The 11,567-nt window shown below is 40.6% G+C and overlaps 1 protein-coding gene across 1 annotated transcript in view; it reads left to right on the top strand.

Annotated features, from left to right (window-relative positions):
• The window catches only part of GPR158 (G protein-coupled receptor 158), a gene marked incomplete at its 5' end in the record, with an annotated part of 208,475 nt that overhangs the window by 3,860 nt on the left and 193,048 nt on the right, over positions 1–11,567 (top strand). The window lies entirely within an intron of this gene.

Here is an 11,567-nt window from a genome sequence, read left to right as displayed (position 1 = left end):
GGGGGGGGGGGGGGGGGGGGGGGGTCAGTTGCCGACTGAGGTTAAACCATGACAATGGTAATTTAGTGCATGTTCCTTTAATATTTGTCTAACAGTTTATGTACTTTCTTCTTTGCTGACGTTAGGTTTATGGCATGGTACATTAGTGTAAGAGACATTCAGGAACACATTATCTCCATGGAAGGGAGTTCTTTCAGATTACAGAAGGAAAATCCATTGCCCCTGCTTCTTGGTATATCTTCTGTTGCAGTAACAGATGGGTACATCATGTGGTGTAGCAATGGGAAGAGTTTAATGAAGGCGATACTAATAATTACTATTGGTTATGTTCAATATGTGCTACTACTGCAATGCTGTTGGCAATGACATTCTGAAAGTGCAGCCAAAAAAAGCTTTGTTCTTGTGGTGAAGGGTTACGGTGCCTTCTGCCAGAGGAAGCGAGTGTTAGAGGCGGGGGGGCTCTTGCAAACAGCTTGCTATCTCTCTTTAATTTCATCTCCTACCCTCTTCCCTCCCCCAAAGAGAGACAGCCAAACTGTCCAAAGTGAAGGCCAAGGAAGGTGAGAGAATACAGTCATTCAAGTTGTCTTGCCAAGGGTAGCACTGTAGGCCAATACTGAAATGAAGTAGAGAAATGAAAGACGACTTGATTGTGCTGATAAATTTACCAGAAGCTGTCCAAGCCTGGTGGGACCATGTTAGCCCCACACAATGCTAAGCTGGGGCACTGATTGTCCGCAGCTTCTAAGCAGTGCTTGCTGGTGGTGGCATTCACCAGCCTTTGGTCTGCCCAAGTGCAGAGAGTGAACATTCCCATCTGCTTACAAAAATATAGCATTAGGCTCTCATTCAGAAATGAGGATCCACAGGGACTGCAACTAATCTTTTGGTGATACTAACCATTCCCTTCTCTTGTTAAGAAAAGTCTAAGCTGATGCAGTTTGCAGTGGGAATTCATCATCTGATATGTCTAATCACTCGACAGCTAGTGCTGCAGAGGGTAGAGCGTGATAGCACTTGTCACTAATTTTCAGTGACCCTCCTCTGCTACTTCCTATTACACGAGTATGCTGAACCATAGTCCACGGCACATGGTGATTCAGCTGGTCTCTTTGCAGTGCTACTGTGGAAGTGGAATGGTGTGAGAAGCTGCATCTTGTGAGTACATTACCTTTTCTAAAAGTACTTGCTTGGCCCCTGGAGAGGAAGCAGGAGGTTTTCATTGCTTTAGCAGTCTAGTAGGCTGCTTAATCTGGAAGAAAGGTGTGCAAGTAGTCAGCTACTAGGAGCATAGGAATTAAAAAAAAAAAAAACAACCCAAAAACAAGCCCTCCTGGGTCACTGGGTCCAATCTCCTGCTGTCAGAGGCCCACTTAATGTCACCAGCTGACCAAACTCCATCTTAAAGTAGGTCGGTTTCCCTCTTGACTCTCCAGTCCACTGGCATGCCAGGCCTAATGGTTGGATAGCTGCTTCTGATTTCTGATCTAAATTTATTCACAGTCAGTTTTCACCCATTTATTCCTGTTCCAGAACTGCCTTCTATCTGAAATAGCACTCTTCGCTGATGTTTACTGCCCTGACCTATTTATAGGCAGCAGTCCCTTCTCCACCTTTGTTTACTAGGCTACACAAACCAGCTTTCTTTAGTCTCCTGTTATAAGCTCTCTGTTGCCATGGTCCCTCTTCTCAAGTCATCTTCCAGTATTTCATGAATGTGGTTAGTCAGATTCATGTGCAATGTTTCAGCCTTGTGCAATGGCATCAGTTGTCCCCAAACTGATGAATGAATTGCTGCTTTTGCAACTCAGAATGTTCTCTCGTGTGCTGCTCTCATTTTCTTTAATATTGTGTTGTAATATGTCAACATTTTGGGAACTGGTCATTGCTGTTGCACTGTTTCATCTGGGAGGTCAGAATATCTTTAGGATACAGGGACACTTTTTTCCCTCCCACCATGTTCCTGCAAGGCCAGGTAGTTTTTTTCACCAAATACAGGGCAGTATTTACAATCTCTTTTAAGGACTGTTGGGAGAATGCAATGGAATAATGGCTGTTTTGGCAGAAAGGTATACAATCAGCAAGCTGAGTAAGTTTGTTTTTTTTTATTTTGAATGATGATGTGTTCTGGAGCATTTGCAGATAACTTCATTCTGAAGTTTGGCTGAATCAAGTGTTACCTCTGAATATTTTTTGTCTTCCTGACATTTGCTACTTCTCTCTTAATTTTTAGAAAGGTATTCCTTGGTGCAATTCCTTTATTGCACAGTTAAATTTAGCTGTTTCTTCCCTAAAGGCAATGTAAAGTAGTGATTTCCACTGTACTATTAACAATGACTTGGACCACTCCAGTGTTAGGCCATACTACGGTGCTTGTTGGGGAAGCATTATTGAAGGGAAATTAAACCACGGAGGTAGAATTATATATGACAAATAAATAAATTCTTAGGGAATATATGTGATTTCCTCTTCTGCTAAATATTTCACGGGTATTAAATTGTTTGGCAAAATAGCCTAAAATGTAGATATGAAAAAAGAGAGATTGTAAAAAAATTAGTAACTTTTTTCTTTTAAACATAGTTGAATTTCTTCCTTTAGCCCCCTTTTTTAGTTTTCCCCGATCTCTCTTTAGTCTCAGTACTGAATTAAGAAAGAAAATTCATTTTAACTGTTTAAGGAGGCTTTCTAATTTTTTGTGACGTGATATATTAGTTGTATAATCCTGAAAATATTTTTAAAATGATGAGGCTGACATTTTTTTCTATAACACGCCCTGGCCCATATAACATGATTGAAGGTGTGGGTGGATTTAGAACAGGTTTTAAAAATGAAAAGGAATAATTTATTTCCTAGAACTTCTGAAAGTTTTGGATTTATATTCCTGAAAAGAGGTGAGAACAAAAAAAGTCTTCCTATGATGTACTGTCTGCTTGTAGAAACCCCCAGTATGTTTTAAGTATTCTCTAGACAATTATGTCTCTGCCTTTTTTGTATGAGGTCATGGGTAAGGATAGAAAACTGGATGTTGGTGAAACAAAAGGAACAATAAATAGGGATTTCTTTTTTTAGATTCAGCTTTCTTCAGTATTGGAGAAACAGAAGTGGGTCTTTGAAGAAAGAAGTTAAATACGGCCAGGAGGGGATTGAAACACATACTGCATTTATTTCCACAATTTATGTAGCACATGGTAAGTTGCAATAAAAGCAACTAGCTTTTTGGTTCAAACTGCTGTTTCCACTCCTCTTTTCTCTACCTCCATCCCCCTTGGGCAAGGCTTCCAGCACAGCAGATTATCAAAGCTCTTTTGAAGGGAATGGACATGTGACAGTCTTTACTATCTAAGATTCGGCTCCAGGACTGTCACCTCCTATTCTATCTATTCATGAACCTGAGCTGAGATAGAGAAACGTTCTTACAGGTAAGAACAAAAGTATTGCTGTGTTAGGTCAGATGAAAGGCTTACCTAGCCCTCTCTCCAAAAGCAGCTTCTGGCAGGTACTTAGGAAAAGAGCAGTAGAAGTGCCAGGTTCTCCTATCTTGGTTATATCCCATTTACAAATAATAAGCCAATTAAAAAAAAAATTGTTTTTCAGACTCTATCTGAATGAATGTTGATAGTATCAACAATCATGTTGGCCTCCATGATTCTAATTCACTTTTTAACCCATTTTTGTTTTCTGCAATGTAGTTTAGTATTGGGTGGCATAATATAATTATGAACTGTTAGGATAAAATTCTTTTTCTGTTTTTAGATTTGCTCCATGAATCTAAATTCATAGGGAGATCTCAGATTCTTGTGTTACAAAAACACTTTGGAAAGTGTTCATTCATCTTCTCTGTGTCAGTCAGATTTAGTTGTGGGTTATGCTAAGTATTGCTATCACCTGCAAACTTTGTCACTGGTCACCCATTTGTGGTCATCTGTGTATGTGTTGAACAAAGCAGGGATAGTCGTCGTGCCCAGCTTGTTAACATCCCTGCATGTGAAAGCTGACTTTTGTCACATTGATACTCTCAAGAGTGGCTCAGAGGTTGGAGCCTTCCTGGCTCTAAAGTGTGCAGTGGTGAAAATAATTCATTTTCTGCAAAGGCTGTCTCCACTCTGAGCAGTTTTAGTGTCTTGGTTGTCTGTTGGCCTTACAGATTCTATTTCAGGCTTCCTTTAAACTTTTTAAAGTTTTTAATTAGTGGAACCTATGCTTTTAACGTGCTGCTTCTAAAAATGTCTTTTGGTTTTGTCTTACATTCTTGTAGTTTTGTATGTTCCTTGCCCAGGTTATGCCTCTCCATTTTCCTTTTTTATAATGTTGGCTTCCATTTACCTTTTCAGTTTTAAAATTCCCTTATTACCTTTAATTAAATCATCAACCCCAGAAGATTGGGTATAGGTAGGCCAAGGTCATCTCTCCTGTGTAGGATCCTTCTAATTCAAAAGCTTTTCTTGTTCCTAACTTCTTTTTCTTTTTGGAATTTAAAATTTTTCCCCCAGTTTTTTTAGGTTTTTTCTTTAACTTCTTTTTTTTTTTTTTTTTTGCTTAGATCACTTTCTGTACTGTCACTTGAGGCCCTTTCTTTCCACCTGTCTCTTTGACCCAATGGATAGTAATGGGAGCGTTAAAAAAAAAAAAAAATTTGCTGATTTCTTACTAAATAGCTTGAATTTGGCTCCAAGACCTCTTTTTCATAGGGAGAATCTAATGTAAGTGGTACCCCACCATCATTGACACCTCAGCATTCCTATACAAGGTGATGCTTTGTAACAGAATTAAGATGCTAGCAGCAACTTGAACATCCTCAAGCAAAAAAATATCACTGGCCCTTGAAGTATCTAGGAAGCTCTCTGACTAAACTGCAGGGAAATCCCCAGAGGCAGTACTGCATGCCATAAATCTGGAGGCAGATTTAAATCTGAAATAATTCTTCAGACAACAGAGGATTCAGCTTTAAGTATTTTGCTCTTGTAGTACTGTTCCAAATGGCCTAGAGGGATTTTCTTCGCAGGTGAATCCTGATTCATGTGCCCACACTGCTATACCTTATTCTTCAGTTAAGTTTTATTTTTTGTGAAAGCTGGTTCTTCTGTGAAAACGTGTGCTGAAAAGCAGCAGTCATGCTATGGCTGAGGAAGTAGGTAAGTCTGTTTCTGTCCTATTAGTAAGAATCAGTGGTAACTGTGTGACCAGATCAAAATCATGTTGTATGTAACGTTCCAGTAGCCTTTTGTGAATCTGGCTGGATATGCAAAGGTAATAGTTTTAAAAATGTCTAAGTGATGCAGAATCCTAAATCTTAACTTTCAAAAGCAACTTGAACCTGCAGAAGCTGCTGATTACCAGTAAGACTTACGGCTGAAAGTCACTTGTGAATTTGACACCAGGATCTTTTTTTGGATGCCTGGTTGATGGTACATTAAGGGAGCCTCAGGTGTCAGGTAGTATGCACTGTTTGGAAAATTAATATTCCTGCAAGTGTCACCTTTTCTGACCATTCCTGACCATTCTCATTTTGGAGGCTATCTGCCCTGAAAACATTGGCTATACTAATTACAGTACGCATTTATCTAGAGGTGTGGGCATTTTCAGATTTGGGATGGCTGTAGAGAATTGGTTTTTCTTATCTCCTTGTTTTGTGGTAAGGAGGACTTATGAAGGACAGCATGTAGGGGTGAATGAATATGGCAGCAAGAATCTAGGCAGGCGTTTAGATTTGGGGGATGATGTCTGCTTCAGCATGTGATAACCATGCCTTATACCTTAATTATGGCTGATTGCAGTGCTTACAGGTACAAAAATAAGTGTACAAACTTAGACAAACTTTGAGTGCCTGTTTAGCTGAGCTGTGATGACGTCTGTGCCAAACAGCTTCTGAAGATCTAGAGATCTAGACAAAGATATTGTTTATCACCATTTAAATGTTGGCAGGCTGTTATTCTGTGCAGCTCTGGCTTAAGCTGGCTGGGAGAAAGAGAACATGCTCATTCTGCTTTTCTGTGATGTAACAGTATAGGCAAAAAAAATTCTTCTGTAGATACAGGTTTTACAACATGTTGTTACAATGAAATATTATAACTACTGAAACTATCAAGATAGCTAGTAGGTTGGGTAAATAAGCTTAAATCAATTTCTGGCACAGATTTCAAGGCAAACAGCATGCCAACAAACAGTGGTACTGGAAATTAAGACAGATGTGAAAGCCTCTTAAATCAAACCTCTGACCCAACAGAAAATCCTTGATGACATCATTCTTCAGTGATTATCTATTATGTACAATTCAACTAATTCTTTCTTAACTACATTAAACATGAATGTGTAATCCTTAAGTATCTTTTTTGTGTAAGGACTGTAAAATTGTAGCAGAAAACTAATATTTATTGTATAAGGAGATTAACAAAATATACTTACTTGCCAGATGGTCCACAATTACCAGTAATATTGTTATTAACTTATTGCTGTGACTTGGGTTCTGCCAGGCAGCATTGTCAGTGTGGATGAATGTGTTATGCTGACAAGCTGAGTCCACTCTTATACCATTGATACTTGTCTTGATCACTTCTATCAAGATAGCAGAGCTGCAATTATTCCCAGTTAGTTCAATAAATATAACACAGGTAGTTGGTCCGTATACATTCTAGGAGGATGTGTTCTTCCATATGTTCTATTTTCCAAATGCTGAATCAAAAATAACTGAAAGTGTGGGTGGCTAAACAGGCTGTGCCAGCTACTGTATTAATCACAGATGAATTTCAGAAATATATCATCATGTACATACTGGTGTACTCTGTGTTATAACGGTGGGGTACAAGTCTGAGGTGGTGTTTTAAAATGGCAAAGCATCCCAAGTGAATGCAGTAAAAGTCTTGTACCATCATGATGCTTTCTGTAAATGCCATATGTATGCTTAAAGAAACTTTTCTTTTGAAAGCATTATATCCTCAAGTAGTTGCAGACCCTGTTACTACCTGAGAAGAACTGTGATGTTACCATGAAGCATGAACATATATTGCAGAGGTCTAGTGAAAAAAGAATAATATGCACCATGGGGGAAAAAATGGAAAGCCTCTGGTAGATTGTAACTGTTAGGAGAGATTGTTTTCATATGCTTGCTTCTGGACTGCACTGTAGATTTTCACCCCAGAAATTCATAAAGCTCTGGGAAAAGGAAAAAGCAGAACAACTTAATCATATCAGAAGTTCAGGTTGTGCCACAGAAGAGCTGCAGACAGGAGAAGAGTGTAGGTAGAAATGTTTGTATTGAGTTCATGAAGACTGGGTTTTGCGAAAGGCAAATGTTCTTGTAAGAAAAGTTTTAACACAAGAGAAGCAAAGGGGAACTTCATTCAGTTTCAAATGGAAGAATTTTATAGTGTTTCTGGAAGAAGTATTGTGAAAATATTTTGAAATGAGATAATTTTCAGGCCTGCATGGCTTAACAGGGAGCTCCTGACAAAACTCAAGGATAAAATGAAAGTGCACAAGAGGTGGAAGCAGGGTCAGGTAACCTGGGAGGAATATGGAGACAGTCTGAGCATGACCGTGACCACGAGCATCTTGTGTCAGAAATAGTGTGGCCAGCAGGAGTAGGGAAGTGATCGTGCCCCTGTACTCGGCACTGGTGAGGCCGCACCTCGAATACTGTGTTCAGTTTTGGGCCCCTCACTACAAGAAAGACACTGAGGTGCTGGAGCATGTCCAAAGAAGAGCAATGAAGCTGGTAAAGGGTCTAGAGTATAAGTCTTGTGAGGAGTGGAACTGGGGTTGTTTAGTCTGGAGAAAAGGAGGCTGAGGGGAGACCTCATCGCTCTCTACAACTACCTGAAAGGAGGTTGTAGAGAGGTGGGTGTCGGTCTCTTCTCCCAAGTAACAAGCGATAGGATGAGAGGAAACAGCCTCAGGTTGTGCCAGGGGAGGTTTAGATTGGATATTAGGAAAAAATGTCTTCACCAAAAGGGTTATCAAGCATTGGACCAGGCTGCCCAGGGAAGTGGTTGAGTCACCATCCCTGGAGGTATTTAAAAGACGTGTAGATGTGGTGCTTAGAGACATGGTTTAGTGGTGGACTTGGCAGTGTCCTCAGACTCACCTTAATCCCTGGGACGGCGATGGAGCAAATCTTCCTGAAAACCACTTCTGAAACACATGAAGGAGAAGAATGTGATTGGGAGTAGTCAGCATGGGTTTATGAAGGGGAAGTAGCGTTTAACCAACCCAATAGCCTTCTGCGTATAGATGACTGGAGTCCAGCTGGAGGCCAGTCGCTATTGATATACCCCAGGGGTTGATACTGGAGCTAATTCTGTTTAACATTTTCATTTGGTGGTCTGGACAATAGGGTAGTATGTGCTCTTAGCAAGTTTGCAGATGATAAAAATTGGGAGGAGTGGCTGAGAGACCAGATGGTTGTGTTGCCATTCAGGAGGACTAAAACAGGCTGGAGAAATGAGCAAACAAGAACCTTGTGAAGTTCAGCAAAGGGAAATGCCAAGTGCTGCACCTGTGGAGGAATAACCCCATGCACCAGTACAGGCTTAATGACTGGAAAGCAGCTTTGCAGAAAAGGCCTGGGGCGTCCTGGTGGACACCAATTTGACATGAACCACCAGTGTGTGCTTGCAGCAAAGACGACCGACAGCCTTCTGTGCTGCGAGAGGAAGAGCATTGCCAACGAGTTGAGGGAGGTGATCCTTCCTCTTTACCCAGCCTGGTGGGGCCCCATCAAGAGTGCTGTGTCTACTTCTGGGCTCCCAAGTACAAGAGACATGGATGTACTGGAGTGAGCCTTGTGAAGGGCCACAAAGATGATTAAAGATTGGAGCATCTGATAGACGAGGGCTGCGCGAACTGCGACTGTTCAGCCTGGAGAAGAAAAGGCTCCAGGGGGATCTTAAATGTGTGTGTAAATACATGATGAAAAAGTGTAAAGGAGACAGAGGCAGACTCTTCTCGGGTAGTCAGTGAAAGGACAGAAAGTACAAGAGGCACAAACTGAAATACAGGAAATTCTATTTAAATATCAGAAGACTTTTTTTGACACTGTGAGGGTGGTCAGACACTAGATCAGGTTTCCCAGAGATCGTGAAGTCTCCATTATTGGAGGTATTAAAAACCCAGCTGAACTGAGCCTGCTTTGACTGGGTGGTTTCTTCCAATGACAGCTGCATACAAAATAATTGTATTAGAGTTTTCAAAGGATACAAGTTATTTAATTCTGATGTGAAAAATCGGGAAGTACGTTTCCTTTCTTTCCAGTACGTGGCTCTGAGCATTAGGATGCTATCCTGTTTTCTGCCTCTTGGCCCACTAGAACATGCCACTAATTCTTCAAATTGCAGCGTGTCTGGTACAAGGCTGTACTCAAATGCTTGCTCAGTGCGCTTACTGTGCCTGATTCCTCTGGCTTGTATGTGTTGTCTTCCCCACAAGTAACCTCTAGGTGAGTTTTCTTTTGGAAATTTTTGTATCCCTTTGTACTGACTCTGTGCTTCTGCGAAAAGAGAGGTACAGGCTAGGACAATACTGCTCCCTCATACCTGGCCCCAGTACAACCAAGTGCAATGTGTCCGCAACAGCTATATTTGGACATTAATCTTCAGACATGCTATATAGTTATTGGAGAAACACAAGTACATCATTTAAGTGATCTGAAGCAGAATGCATTAGGAAATTATGTAGGATAGCCAGTAGGAAGTTAGACAGTGCAGCGAACTTCACCCCTCTGTCTCCTGCCTAGAATCTAAATAATCTGATGCTGGGCACACTTAGAAATGACCTGAAAGTGTTTGTAGAGGGAAAGGGGAGTTTCCTCTCCTACCAGTTAAAAACAAAATGTACACAAGGGAAAAGCTTTCCATGTAAAGGAAATAAAGACCTACTTCCCTAAGGTGCTTAGAGTCTTGCAGGTGAATCTGTTGCAGTTCTAATAAGGATGAATCATCACTGTTTTTTTCCTACTGTATAAACTGATTTCTTTAGCGTAGTCGGAATGATGCTAATGCTTGAGAGATGAAGTGCCTGGTGTATAGCATGAACTAGGAGAGCAAGGAGTAGTGTTGGTCCTGTTCCCGCTGCCTGCTTCATGCCTCTATGCAGCCACAGTGAGATTATTCACTTGCAGAACAGGTCCTTACCCCAGCCCATGTGCTAATATTTATGCTCAGAAAGGTCCAGAAAGTATTAGAAATGTACCTGGTGGGATCTGCATGTGACCAGATGAGGAATTAGTTACCTCTACTCTATGAGCAACTGAGACAGATACCTTGTTATCAGGTTCAGATATGCTTGTAATCCACTGACATCAACATCTTATAAAGAGTTAGTCTGTACAGTATGGCAATTTTTCCCTTGAGGTCATTGGTCACCTGGAACATGGAAAAAGCAGTTAGTTGATTGGGGTGGAAGTGTTATTTTAGTAGTCCCTGAAGAAGCTCTTGTTGTCCAAAACAAGAGTGGAAAGTTTACAAATCTGTAAACTAAAAATACTTCTGAATATTCTAGAAGTGTGGTGTGTGCTATTTCAAATTGAGCTTGCTAGAGCCAGCACTTAAATATTTCAGATCATTTCTAAGTGTGCCCAGCATCAGATTATTTAGATTCTAGGCAGGAGACAGAGGGGTGAAGTTCGCTGCACTGTCTAACTTCCTACTGGCTATCCTACATAATTTCCTAATGCATTCTGCTTCAGATCACTTAAATGATGTACTTGTGTTTCTCCAATAACTATATAGCATGTCTGAAGATTAATGTCCAAATATAGCTGTTGCGGACACGTTGTACTGGGGCCAGGTATGAGGGAGCAGTATTGTCCTGGCTTTGATCAAGCTCACTCTCTTATGCCTGTTCTGATTTTCTTCATAAGTGGCCTCTCAAATATATGGCTCTGTAGCTCTTCTATTATTAGTGTTCTTATATAGAGAGCTTTAATTAAAAGAGGCAACACGCTTTGAGGTGAGCAAGGTGTTCTTGGGATAGAGGTTGGGCCGTGCCCTCGGTAGTCCACAGCCTGAAAGGAGGGATGATGGTGTTTGTAGTCATGGAAGTTCGGATTGTGGAAATCAAACCTTTTGTCTAAAGTGGCTGAAACGGTTGACTTAAATCTAGGGTACCACTCCTTTTAAGAAATCAGTACAGAGCATTCATCCGTTACAAGTGAGTCCATAAAATGATCCAACTACTGGAAGTTGCATGCTGACATTTTTGCTAAGTCCAAACAGCAGCAAAGCAGTCACAGATACACGCTCTCACAAGATGATGCTATAAATGTTCTACGTCCAAAGTCATTCTGGAGGCTATTTTAGAGAGAATAAGGAAATTTTTGAAAGCTTTTTTTAAGATACGCAACTACAGTCTTACAGCTTTTTTTCTTCTGGTGATTTGAGAGTTGTTTATAAAATAGGGCATTGGCTTTGAAATTGGGTTGTTAGCTTTTCATTCAAAAAAATTTCTGAGGGAAACTGTTGGTGATGGAAACTTGAGTGTTCTTGGCATAGAACTAATGCAGTTCAGGCAGTCCTTGAGGACCTGTGTATGTAAGAAACACTTTTTTTTTTTCTTTTTTTTGGTTTTATGACAAC

This window comes from Aptenodytes forsteri, unplaced genomic scaffold (genome assembly GCF_000699145.1).
Source record: "Aptenodytes forsteri isolate BGI_AS27 unplaced genomic scaffold, ASM69914v1 Scaffold336, whole genome shotgun sequence".
Lineage (NCBI taxonomy): Eukaryota > Metazoa > Chordata > Aves > Sphenisciformes > Spheniscidae > Aptenodytes > Aptenodytes forsteri.
This window is presented reverse-complemented; position numbering and strand designations above follow the sequence as displayed.